At 38.8% G+C, this 22,059-nt stretch overlaps 1 long non-coding RNA gene across 1 annotated transcript; it reads right to left on the bottom strand.

Moving 5' to 3' along the window:
• Positions 1-14,528: 14,528 nt before the first annotated feature.
• LOC146763450 (uncharacterized) lies at positions 14,529-20,051 on the bottom strand. Its single transcript, XR_014951793.1, has 3 exons — positions 20,007-20,051; positions 17,100-17,295; positions 14,529-15,926 (listed from the first exon to the last, which is right to left on the bottom strand). It is a non-coding gene; the product is annotated as an uncharacterized LOC146763450 (long non-coding RNA).
• Between the last annotated feature and the right edge of the window lie 2,008 nt (positions 20,052-22,059).

The following is a 22,059-nucleotide window of genomic DNA, read 5'->3' as shown; positions in this document are numbered from 1 at the left end:
AAGACAGTGGCTGGGAAGTTTTGAATTCATACAAGTGAAGCAATGGGTTGAGAAAATAAAAGTGCATTGTGATCGTTTGAGTCCTGTGAAAATAAGACCCACTGAGGTACACTGGGATTTTTATAAGTTGTCTAAGTTCTAAACTACATCCATGTGTTTGAAGCCTGTACAGCTTTTCTCAGAGATCCTCAACAAGTACAAAAAGTGTATGTATTTCAGCTCATACTAATAAGCTGTATCCTTGCAAGATTTGCAGATTGAAACCAAAGAACACCAGAACATCTCAGTAAGAGAAAGTTTTTCCATGTAAGTGCTACTTAACCTGCAGCAGGTTATGTACTTTAACCTGTACAGGAAATGCTATGAGAGTGCTGTCTGGGGAAGGGATAAGGTCTTATTTAATGATTTTCAATAAGGATGGCTTAATAGTGACTGGGTTTTATGTGTCTTGAGTACATCTGTCCTCAGCCAATCACTAATATCTCTTCTGAAAGATGCAGCTGGCCTTTACAAAGAACTGTAAAAAGATCTTTTGCACCTTTCCTTGCCCTTTTTTGTCATGCTGTGTAGCAGCTTTCTCATTAATGTGATTACTTGGACTGATAGCAGTTATACTTTTCACTTTAAATCCTGTTTTGAACAGTTTTGTTTATTAAAATTTATTATTGTATAACCTTCATTTACAAAGCTGAGCAGGAGGTACCTCAGGGGTTACTTATTCTATCATGACACAATTGCTAAAGAAATCTATGTCAAACCAAACAATTTCAATAATCCATCAACTAGGACTAACTTTTTCCAGGCCTCTTCTGAAGCATGTTGGCTTGCCAGCTTTAGCTGGCACTCTTCTTGAGTATCTTCCCTTGCCTGCTTGATTCCTCTGGCTCTCCTCCCTGGGACCTGATGCATCTAGGTGTTTCTCCTATGGGGTATCCAAAGATTAATTTCTGTTCGTGCAGTAATTGGAAAGGATCATGTCTTAAGGCCGTCAGGTGTAACATACAGGTGAAACAGAGATACTGTTGTGTGACTTCACAATAGGTCAGAGATGATTAGGAATGATGAGCTATTCTTGTAATGAACTAAGAAGGAATTTATGTTCCTGCAGATAATGCTTTTTTGTGTTAGCTGAAAGACGTCAAAATGCTGGAGCTCGAAAACAGCATTAAGGAGATTTCATTCTATCACTGTCATAATAAAAATATTGGCAGTAAAGTGTTGGGGTTTTTTCTCTTGCATTTTTTTGGTTCTTTTATTAGAAGTCCCTTTGGACCTATTTATCTTAATAAGCTAAGAATAGAAGCTGGAAGCATTTGCATACTTCAATAATAAAAACAGATACTTTCCAGATGAAATTTTGACCTCTCTTGAATGTTGAAGTTCTTTGCTGAAGAGTAGAACTTTGTTGGTAAGAAAGACTTATAAGCGGTCATTTTAACAGCTAAATCTTTTTATTTAAGTAAGAGCTATCCTATGGGTCTGTAAAATTGAGGCTGGTAAAAGCTTTGCAAAAACTTTGAAAGAACAAAGCTAAGGAAACACGTCTTTGAATTAGTGACATACTTACATATGGTTGGAATAATCTAACTTTTACTGAGATTTGGATTACCTTTCAAACTTAGTATGGTTATATGTATGCTATAAATAAAAGAAAAGCATCCCTTAATCAGGTCTTTTATGTATTTTTTTCCTCTGGAAATCTAAAGTTTATGTAATAAAAGATATGCTAAAGAGCAATGAACACAGCAACTTCCCATTTGCTTCCAGCATCATAGGGTTTTAATCTAAACACAGTTAATGGTGTGAAGCAAAATTATCTGACTTTGTAGTAGTAATGAGCATTAGCACAGAAGTGTTTGTTTGCAGAACTAGAAGAACTTGGACACTCTAGACCCTGTGTTCCCAGAACTCGTGAGGTAGGGGTGGCAGAATGGTAACATTTTGCTCAATAGCCTCTGATAAATTTAGCCTGGGTTTGGGATGCTGGAGCTAGGAATGGGTGGCAAGGAGGCTGGCAGTCTGTGAAAGAGTCAGCAATTCACCTGGCGGCGAGCTCTCCAAGGGACCAGGGACACTGGCTGTATTAAGAGCAGGATGATGGCAGCTAGTGTGTGTAGCAGTTCAACAGCAGGAATTCAGAGTTCAGGTAGGATGTCTTCAGGTCCTGGGCATGCTCCAAGTAGGCACCCTTCATATCATCCATTGTAGAGAGACCAAAGCAATTGAGAATTTCACAGTCAACCAAACTATACATCATACAGCTAATTATTTTTATTGTTAACTGAAAAACTCCGCAGAAGTTGTATTGCTGTGTTGTTAGCACTCAGCAATGAGTAGATTTAGTGATTTTTGTCTTGCTTGTTAATGGTATAAAGTTGGAGCGTCTCTGCACTCATTGCATCTACTACCTTATTGCTTCAAAGTGCTGAGGCTGAAAAAGTCTATGGGCCAGGTCCTTCTACCTCTGCCTTTACTCAATCCTTCAGTGAAAAAGTAAATTGAGTTTGTTAATTAAGCATAAGGCCAAAAAATGGTACTTTAAAAAGTTAAGTATACTGCCAAAGAGGTCCTAGAAGTAAGTGCTAAATGGAAAACATATAATCTAATTATCATCAAGTACTGAAAATAACATGTTCATTTTTCCCATGTCCTTATTAACATAAAAAGGAGCTTTAGGGACTTAAAGTCCAAAACTAGGACTAGGCTGAGATCATTGACTGCCACCCTGTGTTCACTGCCTAAGTCAGAAAAACTGAGCCAGATAGGTTTTACCTCTGAGAAGCGCTGAGGCAATACCAGCTTCAGGGTGCCACCACCAGAGCTGCAATGTCAGATTCAGTGACTGCTATGAACAATCACAACAAAGTGTTACAGATCAGTTTCTCCCTTTGCCTTCCCCCTAAACAAGTGAAAAAAATAAGAGGATGTTTCTGCTACAAATTAAGCCCAGCATTGTTCAGATTTGGATTCATGCCCATCATTGTCATAGAAAACTTTTGCACCCAGTTTATGAGAAACTAGTCAAGCTTCATATATTTTTTAACTTTTAATTAGTTAAAAAAAAAATGTAGTGTCACAATAAAGCATCGAGGCTATTTATTGGATGCCCTAACTGAGTTGTTTACGTGAGTCAAGACTTGATTTTTATGTTGGCAGTAACTGAATTCTTGGAAGCAGCCACCTGATGTTCCTGAGTTCCCCAGCAGATGCCGTCTGTGCTGCGCTCAGCGCACGGGCTGCTGCATCCAGGGGCGGGGTTCTGGGAAACAGCCGGAAAATAAGTTTTGAACTGAAAGAGATGTTCTGAAAGCTTTAGGAAGGTGAGGATAGGGCTCTAAGTCTAAAGTCAGTGCAGAACTGGAAAACAGCATGACCAGGGATTTGGATGGGAGAAAGAGGCTCAACACAGATATTTTAGAATTAATATGAGCAGAGTGGGAAAATAGAGGGAAAACATGTAATAAACCAGGCATAATTCTGAATCATGGAAGCACTGTGAAATAGTTTTGACTTACTATTAAACGGTAAAAATGTAGTGCTGAAGTCCAATTGCTCTATAAAAAGAAAATTGATGATGCTGTTTAATTGCTAAGGGTAGAGATCAGGCTAGGAGGGTAAGAAACAGGCTGTGATAAGCAAGGTTGTGAGATAAGAAGAGGACTTCAAGGTGACAGGTGGTGAGGAGAGGTGGTTCTTCAGCCCTGATGCTGTGTCCAGTTTTGGGCTCCTCAGTACAAGACAGACCTGAAGCTTCTGGAGTTGGTTCAGCAGATGACAGCAAAGCTGATTGGGGCCTGGAGCATATCTCAAGAGGAAAGGCTGAGGGAGCTGGGGCTTTTCAGCCTTGAGAAGAGACAACTGAGTGGGGACATCATCAATGTCTATCAGTGTTGAAGGGAGGGTGTCAAAGGCACAGGAACCTGGCTCTGCTCAGTGGTGCTGAGCAACAGCACAAAAAGCAACAGGCAGAAACTGATGCTCAGGACATGCATCCTATATTCAGCTGTATATAACAAAGAATTTTATTGTGCAAGTGACTGTGCACTGGAACAGTTTTCCCAGAGAGGTTGTAGAACTGGAAATATTCAAGCACCATCTGAACACAATCCTGTGCCATGTGGTCTGGATGACCCAGCTTGAGCAGGGAAGTTGGACCAGATGACCTACTCTGGTCCTTTCCAGTCTATGCATTCAGTGATTCTGTGATTCAGCAGTAATCCATGCTCCTAATGTTGCTCACTTATATCTAAAAAGTTATCTGTTACACCTGTATGGTGATTAATAGGTGTGCCTCATTTCAATAAAGCAAAAACGGTTTTGTGTGCTAATAGTCTGATGCACTGTGCTGAAGTCTGCTGCCTGAGGTTAGCTTTATGACTCTTCCTAGCAAGGAGATCTGATTTTGAGGAATTTCACATTTCATTCTGAGGAATTAGAGCACTGGTAACAGTTAAGCAGCATAAAAACAAAATCAAGTGCCCATCTTTTAACTGGAATCAGTGTTTGAGGACTCATTACATCTCACAAAGATTTAAACTGAGACCTCTAGGAGTCTCCAGTTCAATCTTCTGCTGAAAGTGGGATAAATTTTGTGGGTACATTGTTACTCAGGGCCTTGTCCAGCCAAGTCATAGTCACAACCTTTATCCAATGGTTGTAATTTAGTTCTATTTATCTCCTGGCCTGCTCTGGTTTTCACTCTCATACATCACTGAAAAGGTACCTACCAGCTGCCATTTCTCCCTCCAGCTAAGATCATTGCTCCATAGCATCTTCCTTACAACAGTCAGAGCATTTCCAAGTACCTGAAACAAAGCAGCTTAGCTCCCAGAGGTTTTGTGATTAATTGACAGTTAATTGTACTATATTCATTTGCAGTAAGAGTTTCTCCTTTAGAGACTTCAAAGAATCTAATTGGGAAACCATACTTAATAAATGTATTTATGACTTTTATCATCATCTACATTTACTGTGTAGCAGAGACTCCATGCAGGCAAAAACTCTGAGGGTTTCTGTGGCTTAATACATAACCTCTGACTAATGCATTTCCCATTATTAGGAAATTATTTAGCTCTTACTTGCCCATGTGAAATGTATGTTGTCTATTAAGAGGCTGAGACTCAGCAGAGGTTCAGCATTAACAGACAAAACTTGTTTTGCAAGTTTTTTGAAACTTTTAGGAACTTAATATTAGATGTCTATCCCTCTGCCAAGTTTGGCTAAGGTTACAGGAGAAGAGGCTCCTCTGTCTCACACACAGACCGCCTACATGGAAAACACATCCACACATGACTCAGTCTGAAAAGTCTTTCCAAAAGCACCTTAACTAACACTTCAGTGTGGTCTGCACCCATTTCTATCTGACACTAGCAAGCTTCAGAACACGCAGAAAAATCCACATTCAGCATTTGCTGCATTTCCTGCTGGTGTGTTTTGGTGGGGTGACCCTCTGTGCAGCATTTGGCTCTAACCTTTACTGCACTTCAAGTTCTGGACCCAAAAATGACACATTCTGACAGACAAGTTTCAGGTACTGACACCTTTTCATTATTTTGTGTAGAAATTTGATTCAACAGGAGCTATTGAGGCTTATCTTGTCTCAGTTGGACACATATTCAGCAAAGAAAAATATGGAAAAAATTCAACAGCATAGCTTAAAGTTCCAGAAGAAACAAGCTGGGAGGTATTTTTAATTAATAAGTTTGGCGGTGTATTTAGGAGACAAATCAAGAATAATCAGTAATAATAAAATCAGTAAACAGTTCATCAGTTCTTAGAAAACATTTTAATGACCTTTCAGAATAGGGAGCCAGAACATTGTGGGCAGAATACAAACAGCATCTCTCTCATTCCAGGAATTCAATGCACTTTCTTTCGCTTCAAAAGCTCTCAATACCATAGGCATTCAGAAGTTTTTCAGGTCACTTTTGTGGAATTGTATCTATTCCATTGCTTATTTGTTTTATTTTGGTTTTTTTTATATATATTTTAGGGAAATTATCTCTAAAACTGAATATTCCTCTACAGATTTCTTAATTCCAGCAAACAGACAGGTTCCTAGCCCACCCCAGTTTAATTGTAATGTGTGGAAAATATCAATATGCACTGCTTGGAATCCTTTTTATCCTTTTACCTATTTCCTGTCTAAAAGCATAAGGAATCGGCATCTTTTAGCAGACTGCAGAGTATGACTGCAAAGCACAAGCATCCAATATCTAATTCCAGTCACTGGCTGAAAGCAACAGACATTGTCTAAATTCCTTGGGCATTCTGTTTCTTGATTCCCATCCTATGTGGGATGGGTGTAACAGCAACTTCACAGTGACATTTTGAGGCCTGGTTCACTCAAACCAATAAAGTTTATTGAATCTGTAACTGTATAACTGCAGTGCAGTTCTATAAATGGTCTTAACAGTCTTTTCTGAAATACCTTTCTTTCTTAATTTTGAAATTCCCATACAAAACTGCCAAACAGAATCTGGGCTTTATATTTAGGAAGCCTGTAATCATTCCCTGAAGTTTAAGAAATCTGGCAGTGATCTGGAAAACTTACTAGGTAATGAAATGTTACCAGGAGGAATGCAGAAGTGCCTTGTATGGTAGTGGAGAGTAGACCTAGTACATATTATGATAATACAGTATAGCTCTTGTCTTTGGGGTGGGCCTTGGTTGCATAGCTCTGCCTGCATCTGAAATGCATGGCACTGTAAACATCACACAGAGATTTTCTTAAACATTTGTAAATAGTTCAGCAGTTTTGAGAAACAGGGTGGAGCCTGCAGATGGCTAAAGAAAGAAGCATTATTCTCATGCTTGCTGAACTCACTGTTCCAAGCCCAGTTCTGATCCTAATGTAAACCACTGCCACTTGCCTTCAGGCACAGTTGTACAACGTGTGTCTGACCAGACTTGGAAGGCACACAGTGTTCCAGAGAGGGCTATGCTGCATCCCAACCTGACCCAAATGTGATACCCCAAGCTGAGGATTTATTTCTACTTAGCAAGAAAAGGTGTACCATTTCATATATTGTGGGTAGCTTCAAGGAGACGAAACCGTTTTTACTGATCTGAAAACCAGAAATCCTTAAGTATCATCTTGAGGATGGGTTTTCTTTCTCTCACTGCTAATCACTTAAAGTGAAACCTTTTCTAGTTCTGTGGTTTAATTTTTTTTAATTAGAATGGCAACACCAATGTTTCTGGAATCTTCTGATGTCAATTAATAGTTTAAAAATAACTTGAAGATGAAAGGTAGTAAATGTTTACTCCAGGTGACTGTGTTCTCAACATTCCAGTTTCACAGAACTCAATACAGAAATTTGCTTGGCCGACAATACCTGGCCTTGAGGGTCTAGTTGTACGCTTCCACTCAGCTCCCCTGCTCTGAATCTTGGCTCAAGGTGTGGTGTCTTTTATTTTAGAAATACCCTGGTGCTGATACTGCAGGTAAATTTTGTTTTAGTTCTCAGTTCAGCCAATTGATCTTGTATACTACAGTTAACTGCAGCTATTTATTTACTTACCAGAAGACAACATTTAAGTAAAGAACCAAATCAAATAAAAGTTAAAAAAACTGACATCCTTTAATCCAACATAATCCCAAATGGTCTCATTAGAATTGTGTGATTAGAAGTATTATTTGCTATAGCAGCACTATACCAGTCTGAACTACTAATCATTCAGAGAACATCTATGGGTGGGCGATCTCATTAGTGCAGGAAAAGGTTGTATCAGCAAGTGCTCCATCTTTCAAACTGATAAGAACAGGTCCCTACTGACAGAAATCTGTGGGAAGGGAATAGGATGTGGAATTTTAGACTCCCATTTCAGAGGAGCCTGCCAGCAGTCTTCGTACGTGGTGGTACACAGGTCTCAGTCCCATTAGCAGAGGTAATAGGAAGACAGAGCTCTTTGGGAGGGGTTCTCTAGGGACTCCAGTAACAGGACAGGAATTAGAAGCCTCTGAGGAATGTCAGAGTCCCACCCCATTAGCTAACCCATATCCTTCACTTCACATTCATAGTGATAGGACTGACATCCACAAGCGAGGCAACACTGAGTCATCAGAGTCATCTAATCTAGCAAATTACTTTCACAGGATTCCTCACTTCTCATAATGCAGACATGAAATGTGGAGGTGTAATGTTTTGGTCAAGCACGGTTCTTTCACCCCAGGCCAGTGACATTGCCTCTTCTATTGTCAATAGTGGCCTCTACAGGAAACCTCTCAGAGGGAAGGTGCAGAAGTGAGACCTGGCCAGCTGCCTGCTCATACCAGTCTGCAGCCAATTCAGCTGACTGAGAGAATCATAAGAGTGATCACAGTTGGAAGACATCTGAAAGATTTTCCAGTCTAAACATCCACCCAACACTACCACTACACACTAAACCACATCACCCAGTGCCAGATGCAGATGCCTCTTAAATTTCTCCAGGTATGGTTAGTCAAGCACTTCCCTGAGCAATTTATTCCAATCACCTCAACAGTGATTTTGTTCCTAGCATCTAATCTGAATCTCCTGTCTCAGCTTAAGGCAATTTCCTCTCACTGCAGGCACAGTAGAACAGACCAGTCCCCACCTCAAGACAGCCTCCTTTCGGGTAGTTGAGGAAGTGCTGAGCTGCTAAGTGGCCTCTTCTCAAGACTAAACAAACCTAGTTCCCTCAGCCACTCCTCATAAAACATGTTTTCTAGACCTTTCACCTTATTGCCCTTCACTGGACAGGCTCCAGTATCTCCATGTCCTTTTTAAGGTGAGGAGCCCAAAACTGAACTGCACTCAAGATGTGGCATCACCAATGCTGAGGTACAGGAGGAAAGTTCTCAGATTTTGGAGGGGCTCTTTTCTTTTGGGGCATTGTGTTTTTACCCCAGCCAACAACCAAGCCTCACACAGCTGCTCACTCACTGCCCCACCACCAGGATTTGGGGTAAAATCAAAAGGATAAAATCTGTAAAACTTGTGGATTGAGACAGAGACAGTTTAATAGGGAAAGCAAAAGCCATGCACACAAGCAAAGCAAAACAAGGAATTAAGTCAGCGCTTCCTATGAGCAGGCAGTTGTTCAGCCATCTCCAGGAGAGCAGAGCCCCATCACATGTAATGGTGACTTGGGATGTCAAATGCTGTCACTCTGAAAAACCCCCCTTTCCCCTTCCCTCCCACTTTGCATACTGAACATGATGTTTGGTAATATATGGAATATTGTCTTGGTCAGTTTGAATCACTTGCCCTGGCTGTGCCTCCTCCCAACTTGCTATGCTTCACCAATCTTCTCACCAGCACTGCTCAGCAATAACAAAAACAACTTGATATTATCAGGGTTGTTTTCAGCACAAATCTAAAACACAACCCCTCAGTCCACTATACCCCAGTTCAAACCAGCACATGGGCTTAAGTCAGAAAATGTTGTGAGGGAAGAATTTGCTTTAATAAGGAAAAAAGGCAAAAAGCCCACTGTCCAGAGTATCTGCATGCAGCTGACACTTCCTCCAGTATTAAAAAAAAAAAAAAAACCCAAACCTTTATAGATGTTCATATTATCAGGACTTATCAGGACTTACCAGTGCAGCAGGCTACTTTGAGCATAACATTGAGGCTGCATGCATTCTATGCTATAAAAGTAGCATGGGACAATTTATCATTAAGCAATGATGTAAAGTCTGGAGAAAAATAATAGAAACAGAACTGGAAAGAGAACAAAAGTTATTTCCTTTGGAAAATGTTGCTTTTGGGTCTCCAAACTCTTAGTCTGCCAGACTGTGCTAGGTGTTGTCTTAGAAGGAGCTATTAGAAGATCCACATTTGACCTTAGTAAGCATGTAAGAATATGGTAACTTCTTTAGACTAATAAATGACGATTCACATCAACAAGGGAGTAATTTCTCTTCCCCTTTGTGTAAAAAATTGGTTCATCCTTCACAACATTTCCTTTTTTCTGGAGCACATCTCTAGCATACTGACCAGTCAACATCTGCCAACTTAAGCAGACACTTCATTTCCCACCATGGGTGGAAGAGTGAAGATTTAGGCCACCATCTTAGACAAGACTTTTCTTAAAGTGAAGTTATTTGCAGCAGAGCCTCACAAAATATGAGTCCATTCTGAATGAGCAGCATTGGTAAACACCTATTGAGGCAACTAGAGTCAGAGATGAAAATGCAAAGTCCTGTTTTATATTAGCTGCAAATAAGCCAGTATATAATAGTCTTCAAACTATGAAATGTTTTTTTCCTTTGTTTTGACTAGATTTGTAATAAGTCAAACAATATAATAAAAGTCAGAGCAGAGCTGCTAAAGCAAATCCTCTCTTTGGCCTAAAACAACAGTAATGCAGACAAGAGAAGTATTTTACTCTTTCAGTCATTTTGGAAACTAAACTGGATGGCTGAGTCAAAGTTTAATTTCCTGAATATTTGTCAAAATTTCAATTTTTTTTTTTTTTTTTTTTTTTTTTTTTTGCCAGATGATAATGTGCTATACTCACCATGTTCAAAGTCAAGGCATGACATTGTTTAGTAGCTTCTGTTTTATCTTTGTGATATGAACACAAATAGAGTTTAGCTTCTCATAGTCAAACTGCAACATAGTTTATACAAGACACTTATCTAGATAACTGTGAAATAGTGCTGTAAAACATGGTAAATACTGCATGAAAAACATTTTTGTGTTGCTTAGACACAAGGCTTCAGTGAAAGCAGAGTTTGCTTGCCAACTTGCAGGGGAGTTAAATGGGCTCAAAAAGGTGCTCTCTGTTCTTGCAATATCTATTTTTTCCATGTGTACTTTATACTTTGCCAGGAAACAACCAAGCAATAATGTTGCAATTAAACAGCAAAATAGGTAACATTGGAGGTTATGGGAAGCTAATGCTGATGTTCCCACTGTCCCTTTGAGTGACTCTTCCCACCGTAAAGGGAATCTGGGTTCTTAAACTTGCATTTCCTTAATTGCCTCTAAGGTAGATGCCTAAAGTAAGTATAGTATATCACTATGTAAACATAATAATTGTATATTACATCTATTCCCAAAGCAGAGACAGCTCTGCTTTCCCCTTTTCCTGCTTTTTTAAGATAACAAAAGAAAATAACTTTCAGATGCTTAGTATTCAGCCAGATGTGAGATACGCAAACTCTTTTTCCTACACCTTCATTTCCCTCTGGCAAAGGCAGATTAGACAAATGGAAAACAAATCCTTTCAAATCTGGTCCTTACATTTTAAAGCTGCAACTGCAAATTAGAGCAATGATATTGATAGGAATTTCAAGTGCTAAACACCATTAGATATACAGTATTTAATCCTGCAAACTGATGAGCACTCTTGACCTGACCCAGCACTATATTTAAAAAGATGTATGGCAGCTTTTTTGCATAAGCTTGCTATTAAATGCTTTGCTACTTTGGGTGAAAATTGATAATGGCAAGATAAAGTTAATGACACCTAATTTTAGCCATTTAACAGTAAGATGCCAATCTGAAGCTAATAATCAAAACTCAGCCTGTTACTAAAGAGAGGAGGTAAAAGCGTCCCCAGAGGGTCATTCTATTTTAGATATTTATTTATGAATGACTGAATTTTTCTCACTCATTCCTCTCTTTCTCTCTCTTTGGCTTAGACTACACATGTGACTTTCTGAGAGTCAAAGTAATTCAGTTTAATTACCTATTCATTTCTGCAGAATTTGTAGTGATTTATTTAATCTATGTATCAGCTTTAAATATTGGTATAATTTGAATGCAAAGATAAGGTCTGAGTCCCTCTATTATTACATGTAAGCAGGAAGAGAAAATAAATAAATGCTAGCAGCCTCTTGAACTCTTTTTTTTTTTTTTAATATTACACAAGAATGAAATCACTTGGCCACAAAATTGTCAGGGAAAAATAATTTATTCTCTTCTTATCTATTACTGAATCTGCAGATTGCTGTCACACCCCCAGTGATAAATTTACACCTAGTTCTCTGATGGAAAGAATTCAGGCAGTGAGAAGCAACTGCCTGTTAGGAGTGGAGCTCTTATCTAGATGTGGAGTCTCAGCTAAAAATGAATTAATAACTTGTTGAGGAAAATAAAAGAACAGCATTTCCATTTTTATATATTAAAAAGTTTTTTCAACCAGTGGATCACAACTAAAGCTAAAGACCATCAAAAGGCAGCCACACAGCATTGTAGAAAACTCCGTGGTTGAGGTTTGCCAAAGACCTCCTTGTGTGGTCTTGAGATCCTCTGAATTGTGATAAAAACCATAAAAAACTGTGATAATATCTAAGTGCACTTGGTGCTCAAAGGAAGAAATGGAAAGCTTGATCATAAAAATCTAGAATGACTGAAATGTGGATAGAAGATGTAAACTTTTGTACAGTACTTGGCTTTATTTTAATTTCCATGTAGTATCAATAAATAAAACTTTTATCACAAGCTTGACACAATGTATTTTTGAGTGCAGTGAAGGCATTTTAATGATATGTTCTCACAAGCTCAGGTTAACACATCTTAATCAATTGTCTGTCAGTCAAATGTCAGTGGCAGGACGTGCATGTGCTCCCAGCCCCTTGTAAACAGCAACACACTTGGAGCAGCCAGTCTCTACCAATCACTGAAAGCCAGTAATATCTTGCAATCAAGAAGGCAAATGGAATTAGAAATGGGAGCCTAAAGAGCTACTGAATCTTTCACCAGTGGATTTTTGGGGGGCAGGGAATGGTAAGCTTTTCCCTTCTACTACATTTTTGTTTTTTCAGCTGGCAAATAATTGTATTACAGTGCAAGTCAGCGCCACAGTTTGATTAAATTGTTGTGATGTTTTCCCACAAATTTGGGCTATATTTGAACAAATCTTTGAAACTCACACATATTTCTTCTTAATAAACAATTAAAGTGGGGTTGATTTATTAACTATTCCAAACTATATACATCACCTGCAGGTCTTTCTTTTAATCACATAGAAATGCAGTTTTTTTAAATAAAGATACTGGTGCACCTTTGTTTTCAAGGCCTGTATTTCTCATCTGATAGCTTATGTATCTGATTTGAGCTTATGTGGATACTTGACACTTTTTCATTTAAATTACTTCTGTGCATTTCAATTTATTAATTGATGCCAATTTAAATATAATTTTCTTGTTGGGAGAAGTGACAAAATTGAAGTATACTCATTGAAAACCATACTGTACTAATTCTAAAAGATAATGCCCTGCAGTCTGGTGAGCCTGTATGGACCCAGAGAGGTTACAGGAGCTCTTGCAAATGCAGGAGTCAGTGTGGGATGCAGGGCTGGGCCAGAGGTATCTGTTTGCTTTACCTAGGAAATGGATTTGAAATATTCCTGGGAGGGCTTTCAGGAACTGCTCAGATGAATGTGTTCCATCTTGAAGATGGATAATACTGTTAACACACAGATGTTGTTTATTTGTAGAAACCAATTTCTTAGATTTTAGAAATGTCAGGGGTATACTGCGGAAAAAATTCAGTGCAGCCTACCCTTGGTAACAAGGCATTTGATCCCTTCCATGAGCTGCAGTCCCAGCAACTGACTCACAGAGAGTCTAAAGCAGAAAGAAACATGCAGAACTGTTTTATTTGCAGGGACAAGAGATTCTGGGAAAAGGCATCTCTGGAAACTACTTAATAGTCACAAAGCCCACATGGCATCTAAGAAAACTTCCAGCAGATCATGGGTTAGACCTTCAGCTGCTGTCAGAACATGTTCCCCATGACATTAGAGCTTTGGGGCAGTTGTAGTAGGTCACAACAGACCCCATTTACACCAACATCCTGTCTCCAGCAGTGACCACAAGTCAGTGTCTAAGGAAGGGTGTGGGAACAAGGAGAACAGAAGATATATCAATGAAATGCATTCTCACCCTTTAGTAATTTTTGAATAAAAGTAAACCCGAAGAACAATATGGGTATGTTGTAGGCTTCAGTTTGGGTATTTTATGTTTTTTAATTTGGTGCTATTTACTGATTTCTTATCCATGAACTTAATGCTCTGTACACTCTTAGTATTCCCAGCACCCTGTGGCAAGCAGTTCCCAAGCAGAACTATTTCATGAAGAGCAATAAATGTGCTCTTTGCTTCCCATCTATGTCTCTTAACCCGAAGACAAAAAACATGGACAATTGTGGCAGTCCATTGAGATTTTTTTTTTCACAGTGACACACATTAAGAAAGTACTAAACTCTGCAGCTGTTTTATGACCATTTGCTCCTGGGGTTTCTTGTTTGTTTTTTTTTTTTAACTGATACCACTTGTGTCCCCTCCTGAGGAGTAGCTGGGGTCAATTCCCAGCTCTCATGCAGGCTGCTTCTGTGCCCTCTTGGGCTGTGACCTCATCTGTATAACCAAGTGTTAAAAGTACTGGCAGTTTAATCCCTTTAAGCTCAATTTCCACATTCTTAACAATAGTTTGCTTCCCCCACCCTTTGCTTATCTTGTGTATATACACAGAATGGTGAAAGTGAGTCTACTTTTTTCTTAGTATACTGAGACCCCGAATCCAGAGGAAGGACAAATAAACTTTCAGGTTGACTTTGAAATTGTAATACTTTAATGAAAAAGAAAACCAATCTGTCTTCTTTCTATTCTGCATCTGGTTGTGAACTCTAAAGGTCTTTCTTCACGTTATGTGGATTAGGATCTTTTTTTATTAAGCAATAGTAGAGCCTCTCACATGGCACAAGAAAAATCGGGGAAAAGAAAGCTTGAAGAACACTAAAAATCCTGAAAGCTATCATCAGATAATAAATATCACTAACTACAATCACTTTATCTTTACACAAAAATGCTGTGTTATTTTTCTGCTTTATTTTTGACAGTTGCTGGTCTCAGGAGGATTATGCTTCTGAGGAAAAGAAACTGGAAGAATAAAATGTGTGACTGCAAGTAATTTTCTCCTTGGTCTAGTTGTATTCATGATCATTTTACTACAAGATAGCTCACACTGTGAAATTCAAGAGCACTTGCTTTGGAAGCATTTCAGGTAAAGCCACACCAAAATTGTGGTCACAGTGATGTGTCAGGGTCAGAGTAAAGAATCTTGAAATGTGCCATAAGTATATTCTTCAAGATAAGCACTTCTTTATGTCTTCTCTTAAGTCAATAACACTATAGCTTTGAGAATGAATTGGGGTCTATTCAAAGATGCATTGACTTCCAACAGAAATGAAATCAATCTTCTTTCATGTCAAATAATGCATCTCTGAATTCAGACCAACAAACATGGTTTCCATCATTTCATCTTTCCCTTAATAGATAAAAACACAGTGATGAAAGATCTGTCAAGGTATCACTGACTCACCTTCCACTGAAACCATTCCCCACAGGGGATTTTTTTTATCCTCTCTGCAGATCCCAGTAAGAAAGAACCTGCAGCATCCTTTGGTCGTGTGATGTCACTCATTGACCATACACTGCTAAGCAAAGCAGCTGTTTGCTGACACACACTCTCAGTTAGGTAATTTGGAGGTCTGCTAATTAAGGAACAAGATCTTTTTTAAGGAAGCTCTTATGGTAATGCCTCCAAGCCAGCTAAATCAATTGGGCAGTCATGCTTTATTTAAAATTAATGCAGATCTTTTCCCATCTCAAATTTGAAGACCTTTAAGACCCTAGAAAGTGCCGATTTGAAAGAAGCGTGGGTTACTTTGCAATGTACCTTTTCAAGTACTTAGCTTGAGGAACTAGAGTTTTTCTAACTTTACTTCCTAGCACAGCCTTACTTAGCCAAGGCTCTTGATAAAGCAGCAGATTTCTCCCGTTCCCAGCGTGGCAGCCCAGGAATGCCGTGAGGAGAGAAGCTGTCTCCTCATGGGTGCGATGTCCTGAGCCCCTCATGGTCAGGGCACTGCCAGCCCACCCCGCAGCGCCCCGTGCAGCTTCCCTCGGCAGCGAGAGCTTTCACGGCATGTGGAACCTTTTGCTGGCTAAACGCACAAGGGAAAAAAACATTTAGAAATAGCCAGCTTAGAAAAGTATGTAACAAATGCAGCTCTAGTGAGGAATAATGTTTGTTGGCATTCCCTGAACATATTGCAGATCATTTACAGGTCTCAGCAAAATTCCTACAGAGCGCCAGGCCCAAGAGTGAATTAGTGTGCTTCATGCTGGTGAAGCCATTTTCTTTAAACAAAATACAAAGTTTAGGAATGGCAGGAACTTTCCAAATGGCATTTTCTCCTTATCTGGATAAGGAGCAGTAACCAATTCATAATTTCTGGTTAGATATGCTTAGTTTATTCTAATTTCTTTCTGCTCCAATATAATTGAGCAATTTCTAAATATATTTTATGTCTGTTACCCAAATTGCTGTCCTTGAATTGCTTACCAGAGTCCCTGCAATCTGAATTTTTTTCTCATAATTTGCATGAGATATGTCTCTAATCTGGCAGGATGTACTCTATCCAATAGCCAGGCGTGTTGCAAAAGCCTCTTGTTATTTTTGTCCAGCTTAGCAAAGTTATTCGAGGAACTTTCAGTGCCTTAATGTTAAATGGTTATCTAGGTATCTGTTAAAAGGGAACAATGTTGCCTGACTGATTCTAAAGCGTATGGATTCTACTTTATTTGTCATAAATAGCTTATTTCTGCTCATATAAAAGAGTTTCTCAGACCAACTAGAATAATAATGTGGTATGCAGCTACAGTCCGAGCAGCCAGCCAACCAGAGCATGATTCTTTATCATAGTTTTGCATTGTTCTGCTAACTGCATGATGCCAAAAAATAATAATAATAAAGAGAAATCCTTTGTTCCCTTTCACTAACCTAGAAGGTCACAAAACAGACAGTTCCTTCTTGATTACACTAAATAAATAAAAGTCTGATTCATAGAGGGGAAACAATCATCTGCCAACTGCCAAGCCCTATAAAGGGTAAATCTGTTTTTACTTTGTGAGCCAGATTGATGAATCACCGAGGCTATGACTACTACCAGCAAGAATTAAAATGTACCCAAAAATATAACCTCCCTTTGTACTACACGAGGATACCTCAACGGGTCCAGAGCAGGGACCACCCCAGCATTTGCTCTCCAGAACCAGGGGCCCTCCCTGTTGCAGCTACTGACATGCTTTTGCTTTATTCACAGGCATAAACTCACCAAGGGAGATGAATTAGGTTCTTCATTTGGGAAATCAGCCACTATGGAAACAAACACCCCACATCTCCTCCCTCCTCGCTGCCCTGGGCAAGCTGCCTTCAGAACACGCCATGGCCAGAGGTTCCTCCCAGAGCCAGTGACGTGCACGTGGATGCGGACAGGAGGGCTCTCAGTAGGGAAACCGAGCAGGCTGGTCCTGAGAAAGACAGGGGTAAAGACTGGGGGGCTTTTTTGGGTTCTCTTGCAAATCCTTTCTTTTGGATCCTTTTCTCCAAGAGGCTGGAGAAAACAGGATGAAATGAGCTGGTCACTTAGTATTTTGAACATTATGTAACAAAAATGTTAAGATAATGGCAACAAGAATAAAAAGGATTTGTTAATCCATTTTATTTCTTTAAATGGGTGAATTTGCAAGTTCATTATAGTCACTGACAAAATTCCTGTTGATGGTAACTGTGCCAGAATTTCACCACCTGCACTTATCCCCTAAATGAATGCTTTAGTAATTTATCAAAACTAATGCTGTAAGAGTTTTGTTTTTAAGCACTTTCCACCAAGACACATCACAACTCAACAGAAACAATCTTCAAAGAGAGAAGGTAAATCTTTGTAATTCCTTAGTTCAGCAACATTTTACTTCAAAAATTAACTCCTGCATCCTCAGTCATGCGTGCTCAGGGTCCACAGATAATCCTTAGAAATTACACAAAAGAAGAGTCACTTAAAATAAACTAAAATTAAATGAAGAAAAAACAACTCTTGCTTATGGATGAAAGTAATTGTCAATTCTCAGGTAAACATCTATATTGTCAGCTTGGCATTTGGGACCCTTTGCAGCAAGACCTATCATGGAAAATCATAGAAATAATTTTTGTGACGATGCACAAATGAGAAAAGTAGAAAGAATTACACTATTTGAACACTGAATCATTAGCAGGGAAGAATGCAAATACCTGAGCACTTTTTTTAGGCCTTACATGAATCTAAACAGCAGAATAGCTTCAGCCTGTACCACAGTGGAAGAGCTGCAATTGATATTCAAAGCTGGTTAGAGCAGGTACTTTTTTGTTCTATACTATACCATAATTGAATACTGTAACCTTTGGAGAGCAAGTTAGAGGGGCCAAACTGGAAAAGAGTACCCTATTTTTATTGAATTTTATTTGGTTTTATTTAAAATGTCATATATTATTATTTTTCTAATCCAACAAAATGTTTGTTTTTATTTAAATAATTTAATTTTCTTTTTATTGCTACTTAAAGCATGAGCCTGTTAAAGATAGTGGGGTTTTATGATTAAATTTTGTAATTCAGCCTTTTAAAAAATTATATGCACAGCTTCATACATTTGGTTGGTTTGCCTTGAGACACTTTTCTTGGGAACCCAGAAATTTAATATTAAAGCTACTTTATTTTTTTTTTAATGTTTTGATCTTTAGACTGAGGGGAATGGAGCTAAAAAGTAAATCATTCCATGCTTCTTCTACAGTTTCAATCTTCCATAGTTATTGTAACAGTGACTATTGGATATGTAATTAAATATAAAGAAATATGCAAAAAAGCAGAGAAACATATTTGGCCTATGCAGTCACAAAAATGTAGGGGAAGTTCAGATACCAAATCCACCTGTCTTGCCAGCATCCGTTTAGATATAAATATCTACTTTTTCTTCCTGGTGGTTCCATCAGAACAAATTAGCATAAACCCCTTGGGAGAGCAGGGTTATAAGCTGCAGTCATATTCCTGTCTATGAAACCTCTGAATAATACATGTAATTTGTGACTCATATGCCAAGATGCATTGAATTGTGAATCTATCAGCAGTACTAAGAGTTCTAATTTTTTAATAAAGGAATGAAATATTTTTATTTATATATATATATCTCTGTAAAAATGGGGGGGAAAGTCAGTGAAATGGAAATGGGGCGGAGTCTAAAAATCCTTCCCTAACCTTGTACAAGTGGCTAATTTTTCTGCAACTCAGTTTTCCAGACACAATAAGCTCATAATCATTCTCTGCCCTGGAGAAGTGTTGTGATGATAAATCATGTTTATATGAGAGGTTTACATGCACAATGATGAAGGCAGCCAAAAAAATAAGTAGGCAGATAAAAGTGATTCACTGACTAAAGTAAAATTATTATTAAAAAAAAATTGTAAACAAATTAATTATAGTTTTTATAATATAATAATTATATAAAATAATTGTTGTAAAAATTATTATATAAATTGATATTGGATTTTTGCAGATTGATCTCTAATATAATCTTCAAGTACAGATTATAGTGGCAGGGGAAGAAGAGCAAAAAGATCAGATCCTGAGCATATTTCTTGTTAAATTAATTTCAAATTTCAACTTCTTGTCTGTTTGTAGAGAGCTATGGTATGGGAAATAAACCAAGGGTTTACTGCTGAGGAGTTGACCTGAAAAGAAATCTTTATTTCCATTATTCTGTTCATCTTTCTTGAGCTCAATCACTTGACTTTATTTTTCCAAGTCTCTTTAGAAATTTCAAAGTTGTTTCCACCCTATCCTCTCCTCCCAAACTAAGTATCTGGACAGATGTGTGGGCACACACTGCTCAGAGAGCTAGGTGACAGCAGGATGGAGCATGACAAGGCTGTAAGTCTTTAAAGGAGCAGGGCTGTGCCCCAAACCCAGAGTGCTTGCAGGAGCAGCATCACAGATGCACAGAGGAATCTGACTTGAACTCAGAAAAGGCCTGGGAGTGGGGAGGGATCAAGCCCAAGATGCCAGTAACAGAGAAAGTTTAGTCCAGTCTTACAGCTTTGTATGAATGATAACACATTTCTATGTCACAGTCCAGACAGCCACAATGCACAGAGCATCACCACACAATATCAGAGGGCTTTAAGCATCCACCCACACACAGTAACACCAACCCACATCAGAAGGCTTCAGGTGTCTGCCCATGCAGGATAACATCCCATGACTCCAGAAGGCTGCAGGATCTGCCCTTGTTCTTTAGCCCAACATTTATAGCCCTCATTGTTCATGCAGCGCCCCTGTGTGCCCTCTGTTCCCTTTGGTGGTTGGTCAGTGCACCTGGGCACTCCATGGCTCATTGCTGTCAGTGCTGCTCACCTGCTTCTCACAGCTGTGACCACTGGGGATGAGGCTGGGCCACAGCCCCGCTCCCAATTACCACAAACTCTGTGCCTAAACTATGTTATTTACAGTGAGGAATAAATTATAGGGTTTAGAACTTTTTTTGGCTACTATTTGTTTCAGATATCAGAAGGCTCTAAAGAGCTGACTGTAAATCCAGATAATGCACAAAGCTGGAGGCCTTCAAGGTCTGTGCTGAACTTGGCACCTGAATAACACTGCGTTTCGATGTCTCAGAAGCCCCCAGCTTCCACCAAGAAGAAGCAAACAGAAAGCAGTACATGAAAACAATGTCTAAATGAGAAGAGCAGGAGAGGAGTGTGGGTCAAGGAAAGCTGAGGAGTGATCTATGCATACAATAACCAAAGAGAAGCAGCCTAAAGGGTAATATAAGCAGAATAATGGTTACTGCAGCAGATATAAAGGAAAAAGAAAAGATAAACAAATGGGAACACACACAAACAAAAATAAATAAAAGTCCCCCACTGAAATTGTGCCAAACAAAATTTAGCTGGATTAGTCTTCTGTCTGCAGAACTGTAAATTGCACTTCTGTATGTGTGACACAGCAAGGCCCCAGAAACCTTAATAAAACCCAGTAATCAGAGAGGACAGCTTGGAGCAGCATTCACTAGTGGTAACAGTATAAAACATACATCTAGCACTGGACTGATTGACTGATTGATTGATGGCATGTGGTTTTGTCCAAGCCAAGAGAGATTGCAAAGGTGAAAAGCTCTTATATGCTTCAAGTTTTATGCAGACGTGGTATAGAGACTCTGAGAATTGCCTCCAAGACAGAGAGAAAGCAAGGTGCAGGGAGGCAGCAACAGTTCTGCTATTGTGCATGTAACAGCCCAAGCTGATGAGAAAAGTGCTGTTTTAGCATTCTGTGAATATCTCCCACGAAGTTACCAGCTCTCCCTACCATCTGGTCTCACTTAGGAAAAGGATATAACCAGGACAAAGCCTTGAAGTTCCTTTCTCTTTTTTCTTGCTTTTGTTTCTCCCTTGCCTTTGAATAGTATGTTGAGACAAGAGGATTCTTTTGGGATGCTTAGAAAATGAAATAGGGACAAAAAGGGGGAAACACAGTGTGGCATATCATATTCCTGGCTTAAGTAAATGAAATGGAAACAGGGACATTAGCTTTCTGAATTGTTCTGTATCACAAAGTTGTGAAATTGCAATGGAAATTAAAAGAAAGGTAACAAAATGAAGAGTTGTCACACCTTCGTTGAAGGGTCTAGCAGGAGAGAAAAACCATTTGTCCTTAATGTGTCCTTAAAAAAATTAAATGCAAACTCTTTCATGAGAAGATTCCTACATATGTAGTGAAGAACACAGAGATCAGCATGACATCAAACTGTATCAAACTATTTCTATAAGAAACCATTATATGTGATTTTATTTTTTTTTTTGTACCATAACAGTAGTGGGATGAAAGTTAAAGAATACTTAGAGGACAAATTGAGCTGTAGCTGTAGGCAAAAAGAGTGGAAAAGAATATGGAGTATTTACATCACAGTCTACATGTGAGAAAACACTAGAACTGGAAACATATTGCAAGGGCTCATTTGAATGGACACTGCCAGAGACATAATGCTGAAAAAGGACTGATTAATAAGGTTCAGATTAGGCCCTGGCACAAGGAGAGGGCAGCAGCAAGAAAGAATAAGGAAATTATAAAACAAACAGAAGTAGCAGCCACAGCAGTGTTGAAGTACTAACAATTTGCCTTGAGCAATACTCAAGAGAAGAAAATAAATTAATTAAAGCCAACTTTGAATAATATGTTGACAAAGCCAATTACTAATAAAACAAAATATGCT

The sequence above is a fragment of the Lonchura striata genome, chromosome 1A (assembly GCF_050655825.1).
Source record: "Lonchura striata isolate lonStrDom1 chromosome 1A, ASM5065582v1, whole genome shotgun sequence".
NCBI classification, from domain to species: domain Eukaryota; kingdom Metazoa; phylum Chordata; class Aves; order Passeriformes; family Estrildidae; genus Lonchura; species Lonchura striata.
This window is presented reverse-complemented; position numbering and strand designations above follow the sequence as displayed.